Genomic DNA, 16874 nt, shown 5'->3' with positions numbered 1-16874 from the left:
CGATACATCCCCGCACCTTTCTGCAGACTCCCTCATCCGCCAATAATCCCACATCCAGTCGCCAGAGTGGGCGCTGTTCCCTCTCCTCTCCTAGTTCCAGATACACCCAATGTGGGGCATGGTCTGAAACAGCTATGGCCGAGTACCCTCGAAATCAGTGACCTTCCCAAAACGAAGAAATCTATCCGGGAGTATACCTTATGGACGTAAGATAAAAAGGAGAACTCTTTGGCCAGCGGCCTAGCAAATCTCCACGGATCCACTCCCCCCATTTGGTCCATAAACCCCCTAAGCACCTTGGCCACTGCCGGCCTTCTTCCGATCCTGGATCTAGATCTAGCTAACCTTGGGTCTAGCACGGTGTTGAAGTCCCCCGCCCCCCCCATTACCAGGTTTCCTACCTCCAGGTCCGGGATACGTCCCAGCATCCGCTTCATAAATCCCGCATCATCCCAGTTCGAGGCATATACATTGACCAGTACGACCTCCATTCCCTGCAGTCTGCCACTCACCATCACATATCTGCCACCGCTGTCCGCTACAATGTTCCTAGCCTCGAACGACACCCGTTTCCCCACCAATATGGCCACCCCTCTATTCTTTGCGTCCAGCCCTGAGTGGAACGCCTGTCCCACCCATCCTTTCCTTAACCTAACCTGGTCCGCCACCTTCAGATGCGTCTCTTGAAGCATGGCCACATCTGCCTTCAGTCCTTTTAAGTGCGCGAACACTCGGGGCCCTCTTAATCGGCCCATTTAGGCCTCTCACGTTCCACGTGATCAGCCGGACTGGGGGGCTGCCCGCCCCCCTCCCCTGTCGACTAGCCATCACCCTCTCTGGGCCAGTCCCACGTCCCGGTCCCGCGCACCCACCCGTCCCCAGGTGGCGCATTCCCGCCCCGACCACCTTTTCTCTTACCAGCTCCCTTTCGATCTCAGCAGCAGCAACCCAGTTATCCCCCCCCCCCCACCACCCCCCCCCCCCCCCCCACCCCCCCCGTGTGCAGAACTCCCATCCTCCTTGTGCCTATCTTCCCGCCATCATCTCTCTGGCACGGGGAAAAAAACCGCGCTTTCCTAGAACCATCCCGCCCCCTATGGCGTAGCTCCCCTTACAGCCCCATTCCCCATCCCCTGCCTGTGTCTCTTTTTCCCCCCCACCGGCGCCCACATTTCTCAGTGTCCCCCCCGTCAAAGACCGATACAGTGAACCTCCCTTTCCCCAATTTACATCTCTATACATCAACATTGTCGTTTCCCCTCCAACATCAGTCCCTCAGTTCTGGTCCAGTTTCTCTTTTTGGATGAAGGTCCATGCTTCTTCCGACGTCTCAAAATAGTAATGTCTATCCTGGTACGTGACCCATAATCGTGCCGGCTGCAACATCCCGAACTTTTCTTTCTTCTTATGCAGCACCTCCTTGGCTCAATTGAAACTCGCCCTCCTTTTCGCCACCTCCGCGCTCCAGTCCTGATACACTCGTATCACCGCATTCTCCCATCTGCTACTTCGTACCTTCTTGGCCCAGCTCAAGACAACCACTCTGTCGTTGAAGCGGTGAAATCGCACGACCATCGCCCTTGTGGTTCTCCAGCCTTTGGTCTCCTCGCAGGGACCCGGTGGGTCCCTTCCATTTCCAAGGGGCCCGAGGGGGCCTCAGCTCCCATTAGCGAACGTAGCATCGTGCTCGCATAAGCCCCGCCGTCAGCTCCTTCCACTCCCTCGGGGAGACCCAGGATCCGGAGGTTCTTTCTCCTTGATCTATTTTCCAGGACTTCTGCATTTTGACCGCTAGGCCCAGGATCTCGTCCTCGTTATCAGTTACCTTCTGCTCCCCCACACGGAGCTCTATCGCCTGGGCCTTTTGTGTCTTTAAGCCCCTCGATTTCCTGTAACATCGGGGCCAGCACCTCCTTTTTTAACACCTCCACACACCATCTGAGAAATTCATCCTGGTCCGGTCCCCATGTCACCTGGGCTCCCTCCGACGCCATCTTGTTTCTTTCTTTCCTCTGCTGCTGCCCTCGAGGATCCTCCGTGATCTGGCCACCGCCGCCGATCTTTTTCTTTCACACTGGGGGGGACTCCCTGTTGCTTCGCCCCACACCGGGTTTTGTCGCAAAAATTTCCCGTTGGGGCTCTCAAAAAGAGCCCGAAAGTCCGTCAGAGCTGGAGCCGCCGAAACGTGCGGCTTAGCTGAGCATCGCCGCAACCGGAACGGAGATAGTTTGTTAATCTGTTACCAACCTGGCCCTGGATCACTTTGGTGGGTGTCCTCAAGGTATTGAGTGGTCCACCATGCTAGAAGACTTAGTGGCAGAGGATCTTTTGTTACCATGGCATTTCACGAGGACTGTGTCAATAGCTGATGGTATGAGGAGATGCTGCCCCCATCAGAGAGATGCTTCCAGATGGTGGCAGCTGGTGCACTTCCTCTGCACGAAGACTGTTTGGTCCTCCCTGCCTTCCCGTGAGGTCCGTACCCATGTTCCCAGTTCTCTTATCACTCTGGGCTCCTGAGCTCAGAGCCAGGGCGATGATGTGCATGTCAGAGCGCATACCCATGGTTCTGTCTGCAATATGCTCAGTTTGCCCCTACAGGACATTGGCCAGTCTATCCATGGAGGAAGCTTGGTACTCTGAAGATTACCGTAGTGCACATGGCCTGGATGGATACCACCACAGTCCTGGCCAGAGTACAGGGCACCATAATGTCCACCAAATCTCCATGGACCTCAGTCTGGACATCCATCTGCTGCCTTATGGCTGACTCCAGAGGCTCATCATCCAGTGCAAAATCACTCTGATCACACCATACACTCCTCCAACTGCCCAAGGCCTGCTCCACCACACTCTCCGGCTACTGCATATACAACTGTGAAGTACCCTCAAGTGACTGTGCATGCCATCGGCCTGACATGGAAGTCCCTGCCAAGGTGCCAGTATCTGTGCTGGTGTTTGGGACAGAAATGTTGTCGCATCCTCAGACGATTCTCCCTCATCCTTGGAGGGAAGTGACGGCCCGGGATCAAAACGCGGGTCAGTTGAAAAGACTTCACCTGTGACAGTTCCAGAAGTAAGAGGTTAGTGGTCATCATAAACCTTTCCAAAGCTATGCAAAGTCACAAAGCTCAGCAACATTAGTCATGTGCATTAGTCATGTGAGGGGAGGTGGTGGTGTGGTGGTATTGTCACTAGATTAGTAATCCAGACACCCAGGGCAAGAACTGGGTTCAAATCCCACCATGACAGATGGTAAAAATTTGAATTCAATAAAGATATAGGGCGGGATTCTCCGTCCTGACGCACTTCTGTTGCTGCGCGCCCCCGCCGGCAGCGGGATTCTCTGTCCCGCTAGCCAACCAATTGGGTTTCCCATTATGGGCAGCCTCACACCGTCAGGAAATGCCCGAGCGTGGATGCGCTGCTGGCGCAACGGAAAATCCCGACAGCGGAGAATCCAGCCCCTGGAGTTTAAAGTCCAATGATGACCATGAAACCATTGTCGATTGTTATAAAAACCCATTTGGTTCACTAACATCCTTTATAGAAGTGTAGCCATCGAAACCCCCGCTCGTTTGCATTCTAATGGCCCATTTCCCCAGAACAAAAGGACTGTACTCAGGTAACCGATACAGATGCAGACTAACCGGCGCCACTCCCTTTGCTAAGAAAGCCCAAATAGCCAAGGTCAATGACCGCTCAGGCCACGCCCAGCCATCAAGGCCCCCGCCCCTTTATTGGCCAAAATCGAAGGCAGTGATCGAAGCCTGTCGAATTATTGGGTCCAGCTAAGTACCGCCCCAAAGAGCGCGAAATCCCAGAGGGATAAAAAGAGAGACAACCATGTGTTCGGTCTCTCTTGGCCCCGGCCTACACCTAAAACCAAGCGTAGCATTATGACCAGAAGACAAGTTCAAGACCAACGATTGCTACCAGACGGGTGAGCCCAGCAGAAACAAAGCCACTTCTTCTACCCAGCCACGCAAGATCCGAACAAAGGCCTTGTTCATCTGCAAAGAGCTGGTTGTCCTGAAGTTAAGTATAGGTTATTGTAGTTGTTAGGTGTAGTTTAACTTGTAGTGTTTTGTGTTGCATGTCGAAGTAATCCTTGTGTGTAAATAAACTATCATTGAACTTGAACTGACTAACTTGCTGTTTGGTCTTTGATCGATATCCGGTAAAGCCTTGTGGTGGTATTATTTGATACCTGGCGACTCTGAAAATTAATATTATCATTAATAACTGCCATATCTAGTTAATTTGGCAATATTATTGGTGCCGATTGGTGGGATAGTATTCCACTCATTAAAAAGAGCAACATTATTGGTGACTCCGGTGCCGATTGGCAACAGAAGGAAGCCTACCATCCTTACCTGGTCTGGCCTACATGTGACTCCAGATCCACAGCAATGCTTTCTGAAATGACAGGAGTTAGGGGCGGACAATAAATGCTGGCCCAGCCAGCGGCACTCACGCCAGATAAGTGAACTTTAAGAAAATGTGAGATTAGACTATGCACACACTATGCACACTTGTAGCAACAAGGTCTTACGAGTTTGAAGCTTCCCTGGGTTTTGGAGCCGGAAGAAGATCTTTGACCTTCATTGGATTATACACCCCCCCCCCCCCCCCCCCCCCCACCCACCCCCCTCCCAGGTTCAGCCTTGATCATGAGCATTGTCGCACACTTCTCCTGTAAATAGGTATGACAATGTAATCACTATGTGGAGATGCCGGCGTTGGACTGGGGTGAGCACAGTCAGAAGTCTTACAGCACCAGGTTAAAGTCCAACAGGTTTGTTTCAAACACTAGCTTTCGGAGCACTGCTCCTTCCTCAGGTGAATGAAGAGGTATGTTCCAGAAACATATATATAGACAAATTCAAAGATGCCGTCCTCTTTGAATTTGTCTATGTATATGTTTCTGGAACATACCTCTTCATTCACCTGAGAAAGGAGCAACGCTCCGAAAGCTAGTGTTTGAAACAAACCTGTTGGACTTTAACCTGGTGTTGTAAAACTTCTTAATGTAATCACTAGCACTGTTAGTTTCTTTGATGGCATGCTGCCAACGCATTCTTAACTGGATGCTTGGCAGCCTAGATGCAGTGCACCTTCCTCATCTGCGCAAGCTGCCAACTTCCTTTCCTGCAGCTGCATCACAGCAATAAGTGCACACGAACATCGGCACTTACACCAATGCCATTGCTTCATCATGCTGCCTTGAAGCTCCATGCCTCCTACATTCACAACGCATATTGGCAAAGATACCACATACTGAAGAATTACTCACCCTGACCGCCCTCATGGGATCATTGAACTTCTTCAGATGTTGAGACCACATGCGTCTCACCAGCCTAATGCAGCTGACCTCAGCAGCTACCTCTTCCCAGGTAGCACGTGTTTTGGACAGGTTCCTCCTCTTCTCGCCAAATCACATAATATGATCCTGGCAGTTAGGAAGTGAATGGGAGAAGGCCCTCAAGGAGTCATCAATCAATCAAAGGGCTCGTTTGGCCCTTCCTTCCTGCCTCTTCCCTTGCTCCAAGGCTCTAACATGTCTGGAGGGAAACATACAACAACTAGACACCTCCTCAGTGCTAAGATGTGGTAAACATGTTTACGTTCAAAAATAATGCCATCTCTGCTTATTGACAAACTTTGGACACATCAGATATCACACAAATGCAAACTTAGCTAAAAGGCCTGCAAATTTCTTAAAGTTGCAGAACCCTGCTTGGTGCAGACATTTGCTGAGTCCCCCGACTGTCCGGTGCCGGGGCCCTTTAAATTACTGGCCGTGACCTCCTGCCAACGACCTCGGAGACTGGGCATCCCATCGTCCAACACTTACTGGATGGGATCCTTACCGCCTGGCTGCCTCAAACCTGCCCTCCACTAACAATTGGACCAATTTGTGCTTTCTGGGGTATGTTTTAACGATAGGCTCGGAAGTCGGAAGGCTGCCCACTTCCTGGTACGTCCCACTCCCCACGCTGGAGCATATTGTTCAGCCCAATATATGACAACTGCAGTGAAAAGTACTGTGGCCAAGGGAACATACACAGTACATGCATAGCAGACAAAAAAAGAATAATCAACAGAGTACATTGACAAATGGTACATCAACAAACAGTGATTGATTACAGTGTGGGACAGTGGGCCAAACAAAGCAAATACACGAGCAAGAGCCGCATAGGGCATCATGAAGTGTGTTCTTACAGGGAACAGATCAGTCCGAGGGAGAGTCGTTGAGTAGTCTAGTAGTTGTGGGGAAGAAGTTGTTCCTATGTCTAGATGTGCGGGTCTTCACAAAAAGAGACATTAGGTTAGATGACCAAACACTTGGGCAAAGAGGCGGATTTTAAGCAGCATCTTGAAAGAGAAAAGTGGCATAGGGAGGTGGAGGGTATTCAAGAGCTTGGAGCTTAGGCAACTATCAATGCTGGAGTAATTAAAATTTGGGACGCACATGAATCCAGAATTAGAGAAGCGTGGATATCCTGGAGGATTGAGGGCTGGAGAAATTACAGAGATAGGGAGGGAGGAGGCTATGGAGGAATTCGAAAATAAGGATTTGAATTTAAAATCAAGCCATTTGGCGGGATTTGCCGGCGGGAAACTCCTGATCCGTGCCAGTACACGGGTATCCCAGCAACGAGGGGTGCTGTCAACGGGAAATACTGTTGACAACGGCGGGACCGGTAGATCCCACTGGTGGGCCGCCTCCCCCACCAGAAAACACATGGCGGAGTGGTCAGCAAATCCTGCCCATTGTTTCACCTGGAACCACTGTAGGCCAGTGTGGGGATAATAAAGTGGGACTTGCTGTGAGTTAAGACACAGGCAACGGATGGATCATCTCAAGTTTGCAAAGTGTAGAAAACCCAAAGTGTGTGTTAGAATAGTCGAGTCTAGAGGTAAAGAAGGCATGAATGAGGGTTTTTGCAGCAGATGAGCTGAGACAGGAGTAAAGTCAAGTAATGTTATAGAGATGGAAATAGACAGTCCGGTCTTAGTGATGGCGTGAATATGAATTCGGAAGCTCCTCTGGGGATCAAATGTGTCACCAAGATTGAGGACAGACGAGCTTAATCTCAGACTGTTTCTGATGAGGAAAGCCCAAGTCCTTCCAGTCTTTACTCATATATTAGACCACTGATACTTGTGATCAACCTTGTGTCTCTTGTCTGCACTGGCTAGTGTTCTTGAATATATTTTGTTTCTCAGCAACCATATAGTATTCATAATGTGGCCTGACCCAAGTGATGTACAGTTTGTTCACAGATTTCTCTAACTTGTTTTAAACTATTTTGGCTATATAGTTGAACATTCTGTTGGTTTTGATGATCCTTCAATTCCAAGGTACTCTGACTGTTATTAGGAACAATTATTTATATTTGTATTTATGTATTAAAGGTGAAACATGGTTCTAGTTTCATTTAGAATTATTTTTTGTGAGTTGGGTGCCAGGAGGCCTGGAGGCCCTGTTTCTATAAATGCATTTTTAATGACAATTTACAACCCTTGAAGTGAAGAAATGGATTACAAAAGGGTTAGTAGTTTTGGAATTTGAGGGGAAAAACATAAGATCAAAAAAACTGTGCTGTTGCCTGGTGACAGGTGTTTAGACCGAAGGGCAGTCAGTCAGAATCTACCAGAAAGTGAAGGCAGAAGCTTCAAGCCTCTCTCGTAAGAAATCCTGCAAGACGTCTGAGAACTGAGTTTCAGGAATTTATGCATTTGTTCTGTAGTTGAAGTAAGAGAGTTTGGATTGTGGTTTTTGTGTGCCTCAAGGAGAGATATCATCTGGAGAAAAAGTATCCAATCAATGCCCAGAAATCTGCCGGAAGAAAACCATTTGCAACTAAGGCAGCACAAGCAAGAAGCTTTGATGTTGAGATAATCTTCACTGAGGTTTTGTGTGTGCAAGGGTATTGCTGCAATAAAAGGAATAGTGTGCGTTTGATTCATTTTCTGGTGTTTGGATTGAAATCTTCCCAACCTTTTTTGTCTTGTGTAATATAGTTAATTTTTTCTTGTTTAATAAATATGTTATTCTTTGTACTAAAAGTACACTATTAAACTCTTGTGACTGTGTTCAATAACTGACCTCCATAGTTTCTAAAAAAAAACAAAGTTAGGATCTTTCAAGCCAGGTTTCATTCTGGGATCTAACTTAACTGTCCTGAATTATTAACATCAGCTGGGGTGATATCAGTGTGGCATCACCCTCAAATGTAACCAATTTTCTGAATTATTTGATGTGAATTAAAAATGGCAGTGGTCCCAGTACAAAACTTTGGGACATGCCAGTAACTACTTCCCCACCTTGCTATTACTCTTCCAACTAGATGTATTGTGGTTAAAACTTTAAACCGAGGCCCTCCTTACCCTTTCAGGTAGATGTAAAAGATGCCGTGACATTATTTGAAAGAAGAACAGGGGGACTGCTCCCCAGTGTTCTGGCCGATATTTGTCATTCAACAACATCCTTGAAAACAGACTATCTGGTCAATATCACACTGCTGTTTGTGGGATCTTGCTGTGCATGTTCTGGATGTTGTGTTTCCTACATTACAGCAGTGATTATATTTCTGCAGTACTTCATTGGTTGTAAAGTGCTTTGCTACATCCTGATGGTGTGAAAGATGCCAAAGGAATACTAGTTTGGGCAGCATGGTAACACAAGTGGATAGCACTGTGGCTTCACAGCGGCAGGGTCCCAGGTTCGATTCCCCGCTGGGTCACTGTCTGTGCGGAGTCTGCACGGTCTCCCCGTGTCTGCGTGGGTTTCCTCCGGGTGCTCCGGTTTCCTCCCACAGTCCAAAGATGTGCGGGTTAGGTGGATTGGCCATGCTAAATTGCCCTTAATGTCCAAAAAAAGGTTAGGAGGGGTTATTGGGTTACGGGGATAGGGTGGAAGTGAGGGCTTAAGTGGGTCGTTGCAGACTTGATGGGCCGAATGGCCTCCTTCTGCACTGTATGTTTTATGCTCTAAGTCCTTTCTTAAAGGAATCATTCAGAATAACTATCTTTCACACTATTTTAGTTTAAGCCCATTTGCAACATTTAATATTCCCATTTCTTCTCTGACGCTCCACTTGATACAATATTAAAATAATGTGTCATTGTTGTTTCCTTTTGTAACTTGATTTTTAATTTGTTCGTCACACTTATTTGGCCTTAGTTTGTTCGAAGTATTTACTTCTCTTGTATAGCCAGAAGTTTTATTTTGAAGGTGAGTCATAGAGTCATATAGGTTCACAGCATGTAACAGTCCCTTCAGCCCAACTTGTCCATGCCGTCCAATTTTTACCACTAAGCTAGTCCCAATTGCCCGCATTTGGCCTATATCGCTCTATACCCATCTTATCCATAAAACTGTGTAAATGCTTTTTAAAAGACAAAATTGTACCCGCCTCTACTACTGCCGCTGGTAGCTCATTCCAGACACTCACCGCCCTCTGTGAAAAGATTGCCCCCCTGGACCCTTTTGTATCTCTCCTCTCTCATCGTAAACCTGTGCCCTATAGTTTTAGACTCCCCTACCTTTGGGAAAAGATGTTGACTATCTACTTTATCTAGCCCCTCATTATTTTATAGACCTCTATAAGATCACCCCTAAGTCTCCCACGCTCCAGGGAAAAACTCCCAATCTTTCCAGCCTCTCCTTATAACACAAACCATCAAGTCACGGTAGCATTTAAGTAAATCTTTTCTGTACCCTTTCGAGTTAATAATATCCTTTCGATAATAGGGTGACCAGAACTGCACACAGTCTTACTTTACTGGTACAACTTCAACAAGATATCCCAACTTCTGTATTCAGTGTTGTGACCAATGAAACCAAGCATGCCAAATGCGTTCTTCACCACCCTGTCCACTTGTGACTCCACTTTCAAGGAGCTATGAACCTGTACTCCGAGATCTCTTTGTTCTATAACTCTCCCCAACACTCTACCACGGTAGCACAGTGGTTAGCACTGTTGCTTCACAGCGGCAGGGACCCAGGTTCGATTCCCGGCTTGGGTCACTGGCTGTGCGGAGTTCGCACGTTCTCCCTGTGTCTGCGTGGGTTTCCTCCGGGTGCCCCGGTTTCCTCCCACAAGTCCCAATAAACTGTTGCTGCTGTTAGGTGAATGGGACATTCTGAATTCTCCCTCTGTGTAGCCAAACAGGCATCGGAATGTGGCGACTTGGGGCTTTTCACAGTGACTTCATTGCGGTGTTAATGTAAGCCTACTTGTGACAATAAAGATTATTATTGGCACATGGCCGTGAGATTCAAGAGGGGATATCAGCGACATTCCTGTTGATGCATAGCATGGGGAGGGGGGGCAGGGGAGACAGAAAACAACAGTGTCAGACAGTCCAACGTATGCAGCACAAGGAGTGGGTAGCTGGTGGCCTCAGTGGCCAGGGCACCCGGCCATGGCGGCTGGTATGGGTGCCGACATGTGGTGCAGGGTGGTTCGGCCACCCTCCGGATGGGGGGGGAGATGTCAGGTTACGGGCATGTGCGACAGGGTTGGTGCCAGGGGCACAGTGCTGCCTTCTCACCCTGGCCGCCCTGAGGAGGTCATGCAGTTGTTTTCGGCAATGCTGGCCGGTCCGGATGGTGTTGCCCACGGCACTCACAGCCTCTGCCACCTGCGCCCAAGCACAGCAAATGGTGGCAGCTGGCAGCCTCCTTCCCGAGCCTGGGAACAGGGTCACCCGCCTCTCCTCCACGGCGTTCAGAAGGGTCTCAAGCCCTGCGTCCTTGAATCGTGGGGCAGTGCGTATTGCTGCCATCTTGTTGGCTGGGATGGTGTGTGTGGGGAGTGAAGTGTGTAGATGCGGCTGCAGCTTGTCAGCCTCCTGAGTGTCAATCACAAAGCCGGCGAATCCCGCACCGTTTCTCATTAGAATCGATTGTCTTCCACATGGCACCGGTGCGAGACCCTTAATAGTAGCTGAATCGGTCCAGGTACAGCACCGGTTTTGCTGTCGTAAAAGTCCAAGTATTCTGCATCGGCGTCAACACTTAGTCACAGAAACAGAGAATCCTGCCCCTTGTATCCAGGAATATTTAACGCCCAGTCCTGCACTTTTTTGATAAGCAATTTACTGCAAACACTGGAATTTGAAACAAGAACAGAGGATTCCGGATAAACTCAGCAGGTTTGCCACCATATATTAGGAGAGAAACACAGTTAACGTTTCGAGACCTTAAACTCTTTGCATTCTGACGAAAAGTCAAAGGATTCAAAAGGTTAACTCTGTTTTCCCCCGAGTAGATGCTGGCAGGCCTGCTGAGTTTCTCTTGTGTGCTCTGCCCTTCTTTGAGCTAGCTCTCTGTATAGCATAATATCATAATTCCATTTGTCAACCTGTGCCTGTAGTTTACCAATCTTATTCACCACACTCCGTGCATACATGCATATTAACTCTGATTTAGGTGTTTTGATCCCGTCTAATGATTTACTAGTGCCTATTCTAATTCTATCAAATATTCTAAGTATTCTCTTTACCTTTTTTACTTATTACCTTAATACGTCTCTTTGATATTTCCTCCTTATCAGTTAATCTTTTTCTACGCCCTACTGTCAGTTTTTCTCCTTTCCACTCTGAGTTTCTCATGCTTCCCATCCGCCGGCCAATCTAGTTTAAGCTCTCCCCAATAGCACTTGTAAACCTCCGAATAGTCCCACTGCCAGCCCTGTTAAAGTGCAGCCTGTCCTTCTTATACAGGTCCCACCTGCCCCATAACCAGTCCCAATGCCTCAGAAATCTAAAGCATCCTCTCCGGCTCCATTTCGCCAGCCACATGTTGAACTGCTCAATCTTCCTGTCATGATATTCAAACACACACATCATGATAGACACACCAACAGACAAATCAGAACACACAACACCACAACCAATCACAGAAAGATATAAAAGCACAAACACGACACCTGGTGGTCAGTATTAGCTGGAGACAAGGACCAGGACAGACCTGCTACACAACACACTCAGGGAGACAGCACGTGCAGAGTATCCAGAACGAACTGTATATAAGAGTCAAAATAAAATAGAGTTGTACCACATACAACTGTGTTGGCTCATCTGTGCACCAGAGAACCCAACACCACATGGTACAGGAGTGGATCGATACCTGCCAGCATACCTCAGTGTACAGAGACAACCAGCAGTGCCCAGGCAAAATGATAGAGCTCCCGGTTCCGCAGCCGCTCCAGTGCCACGGCGATCTCCGCGAAAACTGGCGGCGATTCCGGCAAGTGTTCGAATTGTTCCTGGTGGCAGCTGAACTCCAAGACCTGGATGATAGCGAAAAAATTGAATTTCTCCTCACCATCGCCGGTGCAAGGGCAAGAGAAATATTCACACGGTTCAGGTTCTTCAGGAGGCAGCAAAGGTACGATTACCAGGCAGTCCTGGGCAAATTCTCCAAGTACTGTGAAGAAAACGCAATCCAATCGGCAAGTAAAGGTAAGAAAAGCGGCAGTACTCACCTCGTGGCCGGGATCCCGGAGCCCGAATTCCCAGAGGCCGAAATCCCGGGCCTGAGAGAGGGCTGGGTCGAGGTCGGCGGCCATCTTGCTAAAGGTATCACGCTAGCATAGTTGCGCGAGCAGTGCGCAGAACCGGAAGTTTCGTTTGCGCATGCGCGAGATGCTGCGCATGCGCAGTCAAGAAAACGGCCATCGGTAAAGGAACAGCGATCTGAGCATGCGCAGTCGCTTCCTACGTGCTACATACCGAGCGTCAGGATGTCAGAGGCCCCAGACCACACGAATTTAAAGGGGAAACGTCCCAAATCCAATTTAAAAGGGAAACGTCCCAAATCAAAAAAACAAAAATCTGTTAAAGCTGTAAAACAACCTTCCCTCACCTGGAATGACAGCACATTGCCGCAAATTGACCCAGGAGATGAATTTGACCTCCGAAGAACCCTCCGACAAGCAGTTACCTACGCACAAGCCAATGATTCCGACCTCAAATACTTTGATGACGATCTTTACAGTGTTTCCGGACCTCGCGAGCCCAATGATAGCTCCGTGGTCCTATACGACTATGACTCGGACGAACCTTTCGTGTTGCACATTGGCGGCCCCCACATTGAATCCGACGCAGATGCGGATTCATTTTTCGGATTTGAGGATCTTCAATCCAGCAGATATAACATCCCAACTTATCAGTACCGGATGATGCTGCAGCCTGACATTAACAGACAGGGAGCGGTGCAAGCACACGGAGAGCGCCCTGCTGCCACACAGTGTGGTCCACGTCCCGCTCAACGTTCCCGACTCTATGAAAGAAGACATGCAAGACTCCAGAGCGCAGTCCTCGCATGAACCAGAAGTGACTCCAGAGTCACAAGCCTCCACAGCAGGCTCGTGGACAGACTCCACAATTGCAGAAACGCAAGACTCCAGAGCACAGTCCTTGCACGAACAAGAAGTGACTCCAGTGTCACAAGCCTCCACAGAGAGCTCGTGGACAGCCTCCACGATAGAGGCAACGCAAGACTCCAGAGCGCAGTCCTTGCATGAACAAGAAGTGACTCCAGTGTCACAAGCCTCCACAGAGAGCTCGTGGACAGCCTCCACGATAGAAGCAACGCAAGACTCCAATGTGCGGTCCTTGCAGGAACAAGACCATGAGGGTCTAGCAACCTCTCCTGACCAACCAGCGGCAGACGATGCAAGTCTGCCATGCTCACGTGAACAACAAGAAGGCTATAACAGCCTACCATGCTCCACTACACAGCAGCATGACCATGACGGTCTCTCATGCTACAATGAAGGGCACAGCGCTGAAGACTGTTCAAGCCCAACTGAAGACAAGCCAAAGGAATCGCCTCTTCCAAGCCCGAAGAAAAAAGGTTTATGCGCTGACCTTCAGGATCATTATAGCCGAACAGAGATTAATAATGCTGCACGGTCACAGAAGGATGCTGAGGATTTGCTAAAGAAATTAATTGAATGTTTAACTTGCAAGGAGCAGACTGAGAATTGCCAGTGTTTTAGTACGGATCGAAAAAATGGACAAGACATTGATCCTCAGGTAATGGACATAACACAACCTGAATCATATCTACAGCAGGGACAAATGTCTCCCTTCAACACAACGCCGCAAAGTTCCAACTTCGGAGACCAGCAGTTAGTCAGTAATGACTCTTCAAACCTTGAGGGGAACATTAATTGCATTGAACCTATACACACTCCACTGATAAATGAGCAGAACATTGGAGCAAGAATCCTGAGGACACCGACATCGAGTAGCCAGATAACGAATTTAAAACCCGCAGCAGTTTCAAGTGAACCAAGTGTGCTTTCCACTAATGGTGAAGATGCAGATAAGGTCGACCCGATTATCCATTGTACCACACTAACCCCAGTGATTAAGCAGTTATGTATGGGGAGTATAATGTGGGCAATTGAGAACAGTAAAAGAGAGACTGTGACCATGCCAGTCCCAGCAAAATCAGACCCAGAGACCATGAAGGCATGTACATTAGACAAAGATACATATGAGGTACCTGAGAAGAAAAGTGAAACGGAATGTTCTTTGGAAAATAGTACAATGTCGATAGAAACATTGGATCCTATATTCGAGACCATACATATGGGAGAATTTGGGGGTAATAAACAAGGTTCTGCAATGTCTGGGGGAAGATTTAAAATTCCAAAGAAGAAATGCCCAAATGAAGGACAACGGCAAGACAATGACAGTCCACCGACATGGTGTGCACCACCAGATGAAAACCCTGACAATTTACCCAACCCTAGTGAACAGCAAGCTGCTAATGAGGATCTATCCACGGGATGTGAGACGAGTGACGACAGCATCCCACTTCCCATGCAAAAGGTGCAAGGTGACAGACCTCGCCTAGTGCGTACCGAGGCACTCGACGATCACGGTGGGACCACTGACGACTGCGGTGGCGGCGCACCGCTTCCACCCTCGATGGTTCGAGCCTCTCCACTGGTTGGTGCATTCCTGCATGTTCCGACTCCAGAAGTGCAGCTTCAGGGAATCTCGGCTGCCTCCAGTGAACCTGTTGGGACTCCGGATGGGGAGCATCGACGGAAGGCAGACCGGACTCCAGATGGGGAGCAGCCAAGCGCCGACTCTGATTCGCGCATGCCAGACCTTGCTCCGGACGGGCGGTGTCGCGGCCTCGGTGATGGCACGCTCAGGGTGACGGCGGATGCCACGGCGACAGGGAATGGATCGCGTGGCAATCCCACTGGGTCGGCAGTGGCGACCAGCACCGGCGGTCCAAGACGGTCACACCAATTCGCGCCATCGCCAGACGTTGATGCGAGCAACAATTCTCTCTCCAAGGCGACATGCTTCGACGTTTCTCTGCGGAGTCGCCCTTCCGGCACAGCAGGTGGCCGGAACCAGCGCGCACGGTCTCGGCCAACTTCCACATCTGGCACAGTCATCGCCTTGCATGATATTAGTGACGGTGCTACTTCGATGGCAACGACCCATCGGCTACAAGATGCCGTCCACCACAAACATGAAAAGAAAAAAGACTCCACCTTGTTCCTGGCATGCAGGGCGGATGGATTGGTGCGTAGGCGCAATCAGCGAGCTTTGCGCCGCCTTCCACGCTCGCAACTGAACCGTACGCACACGCCGGATCCTCCACTGGTTCCCAAGGATGACTTCGTGGAGATGCCACGGATCATGCCCCTTCCATCGCCACCAGAACCAAACCACAGCCAAGGCAACACTAACAAAGATGTTGAATGTTATATTTGCACGAATGAAAAACCAAGCACTGCACGAAGTACAACAAATGGAAAAGTAGAGAATTCGGCAACAGCATCACCTCCAACAGTCCAAGGTGAACCAGTGTGAACCCAAATCTCCACAGCTGAACCGGCTTGAGGACCAGCCTATTCTTGAGGCGGTCACCCATTAGACTGGACTTATAACGCTGTTCATACGTTCAAAAAGTCAAACACTTCTGTATTATAACCTGTTGTTGTTTATCGTTCCAGATATCGTCTGACCGGACCACTGTTCAAGTTGTTTTTTTTCTCGCATTCATGTTTTGTTATGGTACAACCTTGTTAGTGTGACGCACCCGACATCGCCCCATGTAAATAGTTACGTCATATACACACGCTGTACACAACACACGCACACACTCTTAGATGCACTCACGACACGATTATATTTATAACCACGTAGGCACATATCTTTGTAAAAAGGGGGGATGTCATGATATTCAAACACACACATCATGATAGACACACCAACAGACAAATCAGAACACACAACACCACAACCAATCACAGAAAGATATAAAAGCACAAACACGACACCTGGTGGTCAGTATTAGCTGGAGACAAGGACCAGGACAGACCTGCTACACGACACACTCAGGGAGACAGCACGTGCAGAGTATCCAGAACGAACTGTATATAAGAGTTAAAATAAAATAGAGTTGTACCACATACAACTGTGTTGGCTCATCTGTGCACCAGAGAACCCAACACCACACTTCCTATTCTTATTCTCACTAGCTAAAATTACAGCTCTTGAGGTCCTGATTTTTAATTCCCTTCCTAACTCCCCAAAATCCGCTTTCAGGACCTCATCCCTTTTCCTACCTATGTCATTGGTTCCAATGTGGACCATGATCTCTGGCTGTTCACCCTTATCCAAAAGACTGTCCTGCAGCCGCTCTGTGAAATCCTTAACTCTGGCACAAGGGAGGCAAGATACCATCCTGGAGGCGTGTCTGCAGCCACAGAAACTCCATCTGCTCCCCTTACAATGGAATTCCCTACCACTATAGCACTTACACTCTTCCTCCTCCCCTCCTGTTCAGCAGAGTCACACTGGTGCACAAACCTGGT

The 16874-nt window shown here is 48.8% G+C and overlaps 1 protein-coding gene across 22 annotated transcripts in view; it reads left to right on the top strand.

The window, feature by feature from the left end:
• magi2a (membrane associated guanylate kinase, WW and PDZ domain containing 2a) overlaps window positions 1–16874 on the top strand; it is a 1087579-nt gene that overhangs the window by 665661 nt on the left and 405044 nt on the right. The gene's annotated exons all lie outside the window — the stretch shown is intronic.

The sequence above is a fragment of the Scyliorhinus torazame genome, chromosome 13, assembly GCF_047496885.1.
Source record: "Scyliorhinus torazame isolate Kashiwa2021f chromosome 13, sScyTor2.1, whole genome shotgun sequence".
Lineage (NCBI taxonomy): Eukaryota > Metazoa > Chordata > Chondrichthyes > Carcharhiniformes > Scyliorhinidae > Scyliorhinus > Scyliorhinus torazame.
The sequence above is the reverse complement of the archived record's forward strand: the minus strand, read 5'-3'. Positions and strand labels throughout refer to the sequence as shown.